The 14,323-nt window shown below is 39.5% G+C and overlaps 1 protein-coding gene across 2 annotated transcripts in view; it reads left to right on the forward strand.

The window, feature by feature from the left end:
* TDRP (testis development related protein) overlaps window positions 1-14,323 on the forward strand; it is a 54,123-nt gene that overhangs the window by 15,478 nt on the left and 24,322 nt on the right. The window lies entirely within an intron of this gene.

Raw genomic sequence — 14,323 nt, forward strand, 5'->3', positions numbered from 1 at the left:
TAGGAACAGATTTCTGCCAATAATGAATAGAACAACCAGACAGAAGATCAATAAAGAAACAGTAGAGTTGAACAACACTGTAGACCAAATGGACCTAACCAGACTATATAGAACATTCCACCCACAGCAGAACACGCATTCCTCTCAAATGGACAAAGAACATTCTCCAGGAAAGATGACATGTTTGGCCACAAAACAAGTCTTAACAAAAATAAGAAGACTGAAGTCATACCAAGGATCTTTTTGAACCACAGTGGAATGAAACTAGATATCAATAGCTAAAGGAAAACTGGAAAATTTACAAATATGTGGAAATTAAACAACACACTTTTTCTTTTTTTTGGTGGGAAAGATTGGCCCTGAGCTAACATCTGTTGCCAAACGTCCTCTTTGTGCTTGAGGAAGATTATCGCTGTGCTAATATCTGTGCCAGTCTTCTCTATTTTGTTATGTGAGATGCTGCCACAGCATGGCTTAATGAGTGGTGTGTAGTTGCATGCCTGGGATCTGAACCTGTGAACCCCGGGCCACTGCAGCAGAGCATGTGCACTCAACCACTATGCCACCAGGCTCGCCCCAAACAACACACTCTTAAATAACTAATGTGACAAAAGAAAAATTATAAGAGAAATAAGAATATTTTGAGACAAATGAAAACAAAAACACAAGGTACCAATATTTATGTGATATAGCAAAAGGAGTACTAAGAGGGAGTTTGTAGTGGTAGATGCCTGCATTAAAAATTAGATCTCAAGTCAACAACCTATATTTACACTTAAAGATACTAGAAAAAGAACAAACTAAACCCAAAGTTAGCAGAAAGAAGGAAATAAATATTAAAGCAGAGATAGATGAATCGATAGAAAAAAGAATACAAAAAAATCAATGAAACTAAGAGTTGGTTTTTTGAAAAGATTAACAAAATTGACAGACCCTTAGACTGAGAAAAACAGAAGATAACAAAAATCAGAAATGAAAAAGATGACATTACAGTTGGTGTCACAGAAATAAAAAGGATCATAAGAGACTACCATGAACAATTATACGCTAACAAATTGGATAACCTAAAAGATATGAATAGATTTCTAGAAACTTATAACCTGCCAAGACTGAACATGAAGAAATAAAAATCTGAACAGATGTATAATTGGTAAGGAGATTGGATCAGTAATCAAAAACCTCCCAACAAAGGCTTCCAGGATCAGGTGGCTTCACTGGAAAATTCTATCAAACATTCGAAGAAGAATTAACATCAGTCCTACTTAAACTCTTCTAAAAGGTTGAAGAAGTGGGGAACATTTCCAAACTCATTTTATGAGACCAGCATTACCCTAATACCAAAATCAGAAAAAGATACTATAAGAAAACTATAGACCAATATCTTTAATGAATGTTGATGATTAGCAAACCAAATTCAACAGTACATTAAAAGGATAATACACTATGACCAAGTGGGACTTACCTGGAATGCAAGGATGGTGGAACATTTGAAAATCAATGTGTAATACAGTACAACATATTAATATAATGAAAGAGTAAAACCACATAATCCTCTCGATTGATCCGGAAAAAGCATTCCACAAAAGTCAACACTTTTTCATGATAAAACATTCAACTAATTATAGATAGAAGGGAAATACCGCAACATCATAAAGACCATATATGAAAAGCCAACGGCTAACATCTTACTCAGTGATGAAGAATTGAAAGCTTTTTCTCTAAGATCAGTAATAATGGAAGGATGCCCTCTTTTGCCACTTCTATTCAACATAGTACTGGAAGTCCCAACCAGAGCAATTAGGAAAGAGAAAGAAAGAAAAGGCGTCCAAATTGGAAAGGAAAAAATAAAGTTATCTCTGTTTGCAGATGACATGATCTTGTATGTAGAAAACTCTAAGAATTCCACAAAAAACTTGTTATAACTAATAAGTAAATTCAGACAAATTCCAGGATACAAAATCAGTTGTGTTTCTATACACCATAGTGAAGATTCCAAAAAGGAGATTAAGAAAACAGTCCCACTTATAGTAGCATCATAAAGAATAAAATGCTTTGGAGTAAACTTAACCAAGGAGGCAAAAAAGTTGTACACTGAAGGTAGAAAAAACATTTCTGTAAGAAGTTAAAGCAGACACAAATAAATGGAAAGACATTTTGTGTTCATGGAGTGGAAGACTCAACATTGTTAAAATGTCCATACTACCCAAGGTGGTCTATAGATTCAGTCCAATTCCTATCAAAATCCCAATGGCAGTTTTTACAGAAATAGAAAGAGACATTTTAAAATTCGTATGGAATCCTAAAGGACTCTGAATAGCCAAAATAATTTTTGAGCAGCCATTTTTTTTTTTTCTTGAGGAAAACAAAGCTGGAAACCTCACACTTCCTAAACTCAAAACGTATTACAAACTGCAATAATCTAAACATGGTACTGGTATAAAGACAGACATATAGACTAATGGAACAGAATAGAGAGCCCAGAAATAAACCCTCACTTATATGGTTAAATGATCTATGACAGGGTTGCCAAGAACACACAATGGGGAATGAAGAGTCTCTTCAGCAAGTGATATTGGTAAAACTGGATATCCACATGCAAAAAGAATAAAGTTGGGCCTTTTATGTTATACCATATACAGAAGTTTAACTCAAAATGAATACCTGAAACTATAAGACTCTTAGAAGAAAACATAGGTGAAAATCTTCATATTGCTCTGGGCAGTGATTTCTTGAATATGCCACCAAAAACACAGCCAACAAAAGCAAAAATAGACCAGTGAGGCCAGATGAAACATAAAAACTTATGTGAAGCAATGAAAACAATCAACATTAAAAAGGCAACCTATGGAATGGGAGGAAATATTTGCAAACCGCATATCTAAGAGGTTCGTATCCAGATATATAATGAACTCCTACAGTTAAAAAAATGGGCAGAGAACTTGAGTATACATTTCTACAAAGAATTACACAAATTGCCTACAAATATGTGAAAAGGTACTTAACATCACTAATCATCATTGAAACGCAAGTCAACACCATAATGAGATGTTGCCTCACATTGATTATCATGGCCACTATCAGAAAATAAGTGTTGGCAAAGATGTGGAGAAATTGGAACTCTGTGCACTGTTGATGGGAATGTGAAGTGGTACAGCTGCTATGGAAAACACTGTGGAGATTCCCAAAAAGTTAAAAACAGAACTACGATATGATTCAGTCCCACTTCTGGATATATATCCATTCTACCTATATATAGATTTCACAAGAGCCAGGAAGTTGAAACAGCTATAATGTCCATCAAAGGATAAGTGGATAAAGAAAATGTGGTATATGCATAGAATGGAATATTATTTAGCTTTAAAAAGGGAAATCCTGTCATATGCTACAACATTGGTAAAATTTGGGGTTATTATGCTAAGTGAAACAAGGCAGGCGCAAAAAGATAAATACTATGTGATTCCACTTAATCACATGTGAGGTATTGAGGTAGTCAAAGTCTGAGGCACAAAATAGAATGGGGGTTGCCAGAGGCTGGGTGAAGGGAGAAAAGGGGAGTTATTGTTCAGTGGGTGGGAATTTCAGTTCTGTAACATGAAAAGTTCTGTAGTTCTTTGTACAACAATGTGTGTATAGTTAACACTGCTGTGCTTGCTATAGACTGAATGTTTGTATCCCCCCAAAATCCATTTGTTGAGACCTGATCCACAATGTAATGATATTTGGAAGTGGAACATTTGGGAAGTGATTAGGTCATAAGGATGGAACACTGACAGATGGGATTAGTGCTCTTTTACATGCAGCCTCAGGGAGCTCCCTCACCCCTCTCGCCATGTGAGGACACAGGGAAAAGTACTCTCTGAACCAGGAAGTGGGTGTCCCTAGTCACTGAATCTGCAGGCCGCTTCATCTTGGATTTCCAGCCTCTGGAGCTGTGAGAAATAAATTTGTGTTGTTTATAAGCCAGTCTATGGTATTGTGGTGTAGCATTTTGAACTAAGACACTACTGTAAACTTAGAAATGGTTAAGATGGGAAATTTTATCTTATGTAAGTTTTACTATAATAAAATGGAGTGCCCAGGCTCCCCACACTTCTGTTCAGCTGACTACAAATCAGGGGTTTCCATGACCCCTGTCAGTTTCAATAATTCACTAGAACAGCTCACAGAAACTCAAGAAAGTGATTTACTTGGGATTACTGATTTGTTATAAAGGATAAAACTCAGGACCAACCAAGTGGAAGAGATACATGGGACAAGATGTGAGGGGAGGGGTGCAGGGCTTCCTTGCCCTCTATGGACACGCCATCCTCCCAGCACATGAATGTGATCACCAACCTGGAGGCTCCCCAAACTCTGTCATTTAGGGGATTTGATGTCGGTTCCATTACCTAGGCTTGATAGATTAAAAGATTAAATCATTGCCATTGAGGATTAAACTCAGTTTCCAGTCCTTTCCCTCCCAGAGTTCACAGGAGGGGTTGGGGTGGGGCTGAAGGTTCTGTCAGGGGCTTGGCTTTTCTGGTGACCAACCCCCTTCCTGAAGCTCTGTGGCCCCCTGCCATTCATCTTATTAGCATACAAAAGACTGTAAATTCCAAGGGTTTTAGAAGCTTTGTGCCAGGAAACAGGGACAAAGACCAAATGTTTATTTTCTACTGTATCACACATCAATATTTGATATTATAAATGTATATGAATTTCAAATTAGACTTTTTATTAAAATATGTGACTTCTTTAAAAAAATGATAAAATCTCTCAGTTTCTCTGGGTCTTTTTCCTCTTGCTGTTATGCTTAGAAAGGCATTTCCTTCCCTGAGATCAGATTCTTCTAGTTCCTTTATGGCTTCATTTTAAAGAAATAACTCTTTCATCTCTGTGGAATTTATTCTGCTGTCTGTTTTGAAAATAAGGATTTAACTTTTTTTCTCTCAAAATAGATAACCAGTTGTCCTAAATCTATTTTTTAAGAAATCTTTTTTCTTTTACTCTCTTTGTTATGCCTCTTACTGTATATTAAAATCACTATATATTGGGGTCTGTTAGGTTTTCCATTTTGTTTTCTTGAGTTCTGTGTATTCTTGTTCCATTTCCACAGTTTTACTTATTGAAGTTTTATAATACATTTAGTAGTTGAAAGCACAGTTGACTTTTTTTTTTGTTTGGCACCGGAGCTAACATCTGTTGCCAATCTTTTTTTGTTTTTTTCCTTCTTCTCTCCAAAGCCCCCCAGAACATAGTTGTATATCCTAGTTGTGAGTGCCTCTGGTTGTACTATGTGGGACACCACTTCAACATGGCCTGACAAGCAGTGCAGTGTCTGTGCCCAGGATCCGAATCCGTGAAACCCTGGGCCGCTGAAGCAGAGTGTGCAAACTTAACCACTCGGCCATGGGGCCGGCCTCTTCAGTTGCATTTTAATAGACTTTAAAAAATGTCTTCTCTTTCCTGTTTACTTTTTGTGTTTGTATGTGTCTTATTGAGCCAGTTTGTCTTCTTCCTTGTTTTTAGTAGACTACTTTTTAGAGCAGTTTTAGGTTCACGGCTAAGTTGAAGGGAAGGTACAGAGATTTCCCATATGCCTCCCCACCCCCGCCTTCACATGCACAGCCTGCCCGATTATCAACATCCTCACCAGATGGTGCATTTGTCGCAACTGATGAACCTACACTGACACGTCATCATCACCCAAAGTCCATAGTTTACATTAGGGTTCACTCTGCGTGTTGTACATTCTGTGGGTTTGGACAAATTAATGACACAAGTCCACCATTACAGAATCACATGGAGTAGTTTCACTGCCCTGAAATCCTCTGAGCTCCACCTCTTCATCTCCCACCCCCACCCTGTGGCAACCATTGATCTTTCTGCTGTCTCTACAGTTTTACCTTTTCCAGAATGTCACATAGTTGGAATCATACAGTATGTGGCCTTTTCAGCTTGGCGGCTTTCACTTAGTAACATGCATTTAAGGCTCATCCATGTCTTTTCATTGCTTGAAGGCTCATTTCTTTTTAGCACTGAATAATAGTCCTTTGTCTGGATGGACCAGTTAATTTATCCGTTCACCTACTGAAGGATGTCTTGGTTATTTCCAAGTTTTGGAAATTATGAATGAAACTGCTGTAGACATTCATGTGCAGGATTTTGTGTGGACATAAGTTTTTGACTCCTTCGGGTGGATACCAAGGAGTGTGATTGCTGGATCATATGTTAAGAATATGTTTAGTTTGGTAAGAAACTGCCAAACTGTATTCCAAAGTAACTTTTTCATTTTGCGTTCCCACCAACAGTGAACGAGTGTTCTTGTTTCTGTATGACTTTGTCAGCATTTGGTGTTGTCACTGTTTTGCATTTTGGCCACACTGAATAGTTGTGTAGTGGTACCTCACTGTTTTTTTAATTTGTAATTCCCTAGTGACATATGATGTTGATCATTGTTTCATATGCTTATTTGCCATCTCTGTATCTTTTAGTTAATCCTTAATTGTTTTTATTGAAATGAACACACTGTGTACCCCCTGCTATTTGACAAGCACACACAGGTTCACTGAGGCTGGATCACCAGTCACAGCTGCCATCTTTGATTATTCACTTTTGCATGTGAAAGTGGAAAACAGGCTTGTTTTTCCATGAGACATAGGAATTCATCTTTTTGGTTTCATCCTGTATATATATCTTCTTTGGTGAAATGTCTTTTCAAGTCTTTTGCCCATTTTTTTTATTGGGTTTTCATTTTCTTGTTGACTTTTAAGAGTTCTTTGTATATTTTGGACAATAATCCTTTATCAGGTATGTCTTTTGCAAATATTTTCTTCCAGCGTGTGGGTTTTCTTCTCCTTCTTTTGAATTTCACTTTTTTTCTTGTATTCCACACTCCTGAGGCCCTTGCCATAATGCCAATAGTGACAGTAGCTCAGTGAGTCTGGGGAACTTGGGGAGAAAGCAAATGGGCTTAGATCTGAATCTTCAGGAGCCTCTATGACTTAGAGCAACAGATTCTGTCTCCCACCCCATTTAGAAATCACTCTTCCAGACCAGTGGAATAATTTGAGAAGAAATGACACTTTCTAATTTTTAGTCTTGCCATTCAGGTAATGATTTTTTTCCTTCATTTATTCAAGTCTCTCTCTTTTTCTTTTTTGTGAGGAAGATTGGCTCTGAGCTAACATCTGTTGCCGATATTCTTCTTTTTGCTTGAGGAAGATTGTCACTGAGCTAACATCTGTGCCAGTCTTTCTCTACTTTATGTGAGATGTCACCACAGCATGGCTTGATGAGCAGTGCTAGGTCTGCACCTAGGATCCGAACCCGCAAATCCTGGGTCACCAAAGCAGAGTGCGCGAACTTAACCACTATGCCACCAGGCTGGCTCCTCAAGTCTTTTTAATATAATCTGTTAAAGCAACATGTAACTTTTTTTCTGGACATTTTCAATTCATTTTTGTTACTGTAAATGGCTTTTTTTCTAGTGTCTTTAACTGGAATGAAGCTATTTATTTTATATTTAGCCATTTCATTAGATCTAATGGTCCTTCATTTGATGCTTTTCCATTTTCTGGTTATATAGTCTTTGCCTAAATAATAATAATTGTAATTTCCTTTTTAGTAGTTTTAATTCATTTCTGTATTATGCCTTGTATTGTTAGAACTTACAGAATAATATTGAGTCATAATGTTACTGGGCTGCCATGTCTTCTTTCTTTAGTAGGTTATGCTGGCTAGAGTATCATTTATTTTGATAGTATTTTAAACATGCTAATATACACAATACTTCAAATGCCTATATTGTAGTTTTAATCAGAGAGAGAGATTTCATAGTATTACAGTACAGTTTTTTTGCTGGCCCACAAGTCTACAAGTGAACATTTAAAAATCATAGAAAATGTAAATCAGAAAAGATACTTATACAGTGAGAGTAGAGGGGAGCAGGGACCTGTCAAGTTTAACCTGCAGCTGTCTCGTAGGTGGAGGTCAGTGCTGTCTGTGTTTGATGAAGTTCAGGCTTAGGAGGCACTGTGTCATTTCCATCAGGTTGCAGAGCTGGTAAGTGGAGCCCAGGAACCTGACCTACATTCCTAGTGTTTACGGTGTCTTTATTCAGAGATATTAGCTGGAGCATAGTAAAGTCTGATTTGTAAAACTTTTCCTTTTCTAGATTTTTGTTTCTGGATAAGTTCCATCAAGGTCTAGTCCCTGCGTTTTACAAAATGTGAATCTTCCTTTAAGGTAGCCTTTCCCCTCAGAAGCAAGTCCTCTCCTGCCCGTTGGTGCCAGCCCCTGGAGGGTAAGGGTGGGATGGGGCTGTGAGAGCTGTGTTAAATTGGCTCACTCAGTTATGTCTCCAGTCTCTGGTGGGCCTTCCTCTCCTGTAGGTGGAAAGCTAAAATGGTCACTTCCCGTGGTCAGTGGTGACTCTCAGACTCCCTGCAGCTGGTGTTCCTTAGGAAAGAGTTGAATTTGGAACAGAGTTTATTGGGGAGGGAAAGAGAGAGTTTGAGGCTCCATGTGGCTCCTGTATTCCGCCAGCCATGGAGTGGGTTTATAGCCACATGGTTCCTCCTCTTTCCACACATGCAGCTCAGGAAGTGTGTTTCTGGAGTCACCAGGTTTGGCAAGGCGTCCTGGTCCCTGGATTGGGGCAGAGAAAGTTGCTCTAGAGGAGTGTTGAGGACAGCACCCTCCTGCTCCTCCGTGCTGTGGTTGTAAATCAATGGCCGTTCTCCTAGTGGGTGAGCTCTGTTACAGTTCTCAGGGAGTTGTTCCTGCGGCTCAGTGTAGAGTCCCATCGTCAGTCTTCTAGCAGTTTCGTGTGTAGCTAGTTCTCTGTGTTAAATCTCTGCATGTGTTAAGTCAAACAGGGGTTGCTGTCAGTTGTCTGTACCCAAGCTTCGTGGGCCGTGTGCTGGTTACCACAATTGGGACATATATATCAGTAATGACAGTTGACAGACATCCTTGCTCAGGCATCATTACAGATGAACAAAATGGGTAGTGCACACGTGCCGTTGTTATGAACTATTTGTGGTTGTAAAACTGCTATTAAGTGTCTACTTTGAGAAGTGCCCAGATATTTCAGGCATTTTCCTTCCACTCTTTGACCAAGGCTGGTAGAGGTGGTGGGAATAAGGTCTCTCTGGGCTTGTGAGTTCCGTCTGCACCCCTAACACAGCATTTTCAAATGTAACTGTCTTCCTTTTTCTTTTTAAACAGCTTTTTTGAGATGTTATTCATATAACATTCAGTTCATCCACTTAAAATATACAGTTAAATGGTTTTTAGTGTATTCACAGATATGTGAAACTTGTCAATTTTAGGACATTTTCATATCCTCAAAAAGAAACTCCATAGCCTGTAGCTGTCCACCTCCCTATTTCCCTTCCCCAAGCAGCCCTAAGCAACCATTGATCTGCATTCCATCACTATAGATTTCACTATCCTGGGCTTTCATATGAACAGATCAGATAGTCTGTGGACTTTCGTGACTGGTCTCTTTCACTTAGCATAATGTCATAAAGGTTCATTCATTTGTAGCATGTGTCATTCCTTTTTATGGCTGAATAATATTCCGTTGTATCCATATACCGTAGAAGTTTGGGTTGTTTCCACTTTTTGGCTATTATGAATAATGTTGCTATAAACATTTATGTAAAAGATTTTATGTGAACCTACGTTTTCATTTCTAGTGGGTATATACCTAGGAGTAAAGTTGCTGTAGACTATGTTTATATCTCTCCAAATTCATATGTTAAATTCTAACCTCCAAAGTGATGGTGTTAGGAGAGGGGAGCCTTTGGAAGGTGATTAGGTCATGAGGGTGGAGCCCTCATGAATGGGATTAGTGTCCTTATAAAAGAGACCCCACAGAGCTCCTTTGCCTTCTCAGGCCTCAGGACACACTGACAACATAGCTATCAGTGAGCCAAGAAGTGGGCCCTCACCAGACACTGAATCTGTCGGCACCTTCATCTTGCACTTCCAGCCTCCAGAACTGTGAGAAATGAATGTCTGTTCCACCCAGTGTATGGTATTCTTTTATAGCAGCCCAAATGGACTAAGACATTGGGTCATGTGGTAACTCTATGTTTAATCGTTTTAGGAACTGGACTGTTTTCTATAAGTGGTTGCACTATTTTACGTTCCCACCAGTAGTGTCTGAGGGTCTCATTTCTCCACATCATCACAAATACGTATCTGACTTTTTCATTCTACCTGTCCTAGTGGTGTGAAGTAGTATGTCATTGTGGTTTTGATTTGTATTTCCCTAATGACTAATGTACCGAGCATCTTTTTATGTGCTTATTGGACATTTGTACAACTTTCCTGGAGAAGTGTCTATTCTGACACTTTACTTATTTCTAAAATTGGATTTTCTTTTTATTATTGAACTGTAAAATTCTTTTTATATTCTAGATACAAGTTCCTTATCTGATATATGATTGTAAATGTTTTTGCCCGTGCTGTGGATTGTCTTCGTTTTCTTGATAGTGTCCTTTGAGGCACAAAAGTTTTTAATTTTGATGAAGTCCAGTTTATCTATTTTTCTTTTGTTGCTCATGGTTTTGATATTTTAAGAATCCTTTTCCAAATCTAAGGCTATAAAAATTTACCCCTATGTTTTATTTTAAGAGTTTTATAGTTTTAGCTCTTACATTTAGGTCTTTGATCCATTTCGAGTTAGTATTTGTACATGGTGTGACATAAGGGTCTAAACTTCGTTCTTTTGCATGTGGCTATCCAGTTGTCACAGCACCATTTGTTGAAAAAATTATTCTTTTCCTATTTGTCTTGGCACCCTTTGAGAAAATCAGTTGACCTTAGATGTATGGGTTTGTTTCTGGATTTTCAGTTCTGTTCTATTGATCTGTTTATGTACGATGTGCCAGTACCACACTGTCTTGATTACCATTACTTTGTAGTAAGTTTTGAAATGGGAATAGTGTACTATTTGGAATCTCTTATGATTCTCTATGACTTTTAGAATCAGCTAAGCAGTTTCCACAAGGAAGTCCGATAGGATCCTGATAGGAAGTACACTGACTTTGTAGATTAGTTTAGGGAGTATTGCTATCTTAACAATGTTATGTCTTCTGATCCGTGAACATGGTATGGTTTTCCATGTATTTAGCTCTTTTAAAAAATTATTTCAATAATATTTTGTAGTTTTCAGAGAACAAATTTTGAGCTTTTGTAAAATTTATTCGTAAGTATTCTTTTTGATGTGTTTGTAAATGGAATTGTTTTCCTAATTTCTTTTTTTGATTGATCATTGCTGGTGTGTAGGATCACAATGGAGTTTTGCATATTGATCATGTATTCTGTTATGTCGTCAAACTTATTAGTTCTATTAGGTTTTTAGTGGATTCCTTAGGATTTTCTGTGTGAAAGATGATGTCATCTGCAAATAGAGGTAGTTCTTCTTCCTTTCCAATCTGGATGCTTTTTATTTCTTTTTCTTGTCTAATTGCCTTGATGGGTGCTCTGTTATTTTCAACAATAATCTGGGACACAAATCTCTCTAGAGGCTAATCCATCAAGCTGGCTCCTTTGAGGGAATGTTTCTGAGGCCCCATTTGATAACTGCTTTGACCCCAAGGGGCTCCTCCTGCTCCTCTTCCCCATTTTCTTCTGCAAGCTGGACATCAGCGTTAGTGTAGCCTCCATCGTGAGTCGCCTCCTGATTGCCCTTCACCACAGCCTCCACCACTGTTGGAAATGAAGTCAGTGCCTTTGGGAAGAAAGTCTTCCTTCCACAGCTCCAAGTGCTCCTGCTGGCTCCCAGCTATCTCTTTGATGTCCTGCTTCTCCTCCAGGCAGAGTCTCTGAACCAGGGCTCTGGAGTGGGGGTGGGGACCATGTGCGCTTCTCTTTAAGTGGCACCCCACTCTGGGAGCTGAGCGTTTGGTGGGGTGGGAGCAGCCGGGGGTTCTCTTGGTTTGCTTCTCCTGGTGTGTGATTGCCACCACAGGATTCCTAGTGTTTCACGCTCAAGGTAGCCTCTGTCCTTGAATGGGGGCTGAATGAAAGAAAGGGGCCCCCATCTCTCGGCCCCACTCACGCAAGAGTCAGCCTTAGGATAAGAAATGAAGCCCTGTTCTACCAAGAGAACAGCCTGCAGCCCCAACTAGGCGAGCGGGAGCTGGCTGCTGTTGATGCGGGCTCGGTGTGTCGAGGAGTCGAAAGAAAGATTTCTTTGACTCTCAAGGTCTGTCACTAGTGCTCTTTTATTCAGAGAATAGCATGAAGTAGCATGGGGGCAGGACCGTGGGCGGGAAGAGCTGCCGGCATGGGGACAGGACCCACGGGCAGGAAGAGCTGCAATGTGTTGAGGGTTAGAGCTAAATTTATAAGGCATAGGTATGTAAGGTATTTCTTGACAAGACAAAGGAAAGATCATGAAAAAAATCGTTAAAATGGTCTCAGTGCAGGTGGGGTCTGGTTGTTGGGTGGTCCTGTAACTTTAGATAAGAATCAGATTGGGTTAAAGTCAGGACGCTCTATGCTTTCTGGAGAATGATATAGATCAGTATGTAGGGCAGGAGCCTTGGGCTTCTCTCCCTGGGGCAGGGGCCGTCTTGATCCTCATCACTGTGAGGTGTGGAGTGCAGCCTTAGCCTGCTGAGCTGGACAGGAGGAGGAGGTGGCGGCCAGTCCAGGTTCCACAGATGCTCGCCTTCTGTAGGTGTTTTGAACTTCCAAATATTTGTAGATTTTCTCAAGAACATGTTTCTCTGTTCAGTATTCACCCTTAGGGGCATTTGCAGAGGCTTTAGATGGTTGTGGTGGTTTTATTTTTTATACACTTTTCAGCAGTTTCCCGGGGGAGTGGGTCCTCGGAACTCTTCATACCATCATGGTGGAAGCTGATTCTTGCTTTACTTTTTAAAGCCCCGTTTAAGTCTCTTAGCAGATTTAGGGATTGTGTGTGTGTGTATAAGGTCAGAGTGACGGACTAATGCTTCCTGCATTACTCATTTTGTTTATTTCTTGGTGTAAGTCAAATTCTCCTTCTCCTTCTTCTAATAGGAAGTGCTTAATACAGAAGCAGGTTTTTTCAAGAGTAATGGTAAATGGAGAGGGGGGCATGGAGTGGGGGTGGGAGAACAAGATATAAAAAGCCTGGTGTCAATGTTGCTTTGTATGGCATTCTCCCAGCATGTGTGGACGGAGGATGTGGAGGGCTTTAAAGGCAGGGTCAGAGGTGGAGCCGGGGCCGGCTGTCAGCTGGGGGAACGTGGCAGCAGCCATTCTCTACAGCACGAGGACATGGCTGGCGCAGTTCTGATCTGGGGCTGGTGCCTCATTCACCACCAGCTCTGAAGCCATTTGTCTAAAATCAGTGTTTAGGATGGTGCCATTTAGTGTGTTTATATATCTCTAATAGTTTTTAAAGGAAATGATAGATTAAGACATGAGTTTTCTTTCTTTATCTAATGGTTCTTTCTCATTTCTGCCTCTTAAGTGTACGAATCTAACTTGTAAGTTCACTTTTGCAATAGTTACTTGGAATACTGCTATGATTTATAGACACTAGCATCCTTTCATCTGAGTTTCATGTGTGTTTATTTTGGCATCTTTATACAATTTGGAGTTGTTCTAGTTTGACATTTAATACAATTAGGTTCTTGTTACTATTTTTCGTAGTATACTGTAAATACTTATGTCGACGAAAATAATCCATATCCAATCTGTAAATGAAAATTTGGGTGAGTTTATTCTGAGCTTAAATCTGAGGATTATAACCCGGGAGAGTCTTTCCACAAAGGAACAGAGCACTCCAAAGAAGTGGGGGTATAAGGGTGGTTATATACCCTCAAAGAGGATGTTTCACATAGGATTGAAATGTCCCTTTTACAATAGTCGCGAGACTGCTCTGTCGGCACAGCGATTGATGGAAATAGCAGGTAGGCCTTCTGTCTCAGTGAACACAGCAGGGTGGCAGTCTGTTGTCTCCAGCTGGGTGGTCACAGGTGAGCTGGGAGGTGAGTGCAGCAATCAGTTCCTAGCCTAAGGAAAAATGCTAATGTCGGGGGGAAGTTGCATCTTTATCTCAAGGGCCTTTGTTCTGGCCATAGGAAATGTCTAAGCAGATATGCAATGCGTGCTCAATAGCCAGTCAGGCCCTTTTGAAAAAAAAAAGTCAGGCCGAATTAGGTTTATACCAAATGGCTTCCTCATATACTCCAATATATCCTATTGCTTGCCATTTTTATTTGTCACTTAAAATTTTAGTATCATTAATAATTATGTGATTATATCATTAACGATGATTAGCTTCTCATGTAGCTGTGGGAGTGGAGAATAGAATCTAAAATTTTTGGCAGAT

Source organism: Equus caballus, chromosome 27, assembly GCF_041296265.1.
Source record: "Equus caballus isolate H_3958 breed thoroughbred chromosome 27, TB-T2T, whole genome shotgun sequence".
Taxonomy (NCBI): domain Eukaryota; kingdom Metazoa; phylum Chordata; class Mammalia; order Perissodactyla; family Equidae; genus Equus; species Equus caballus.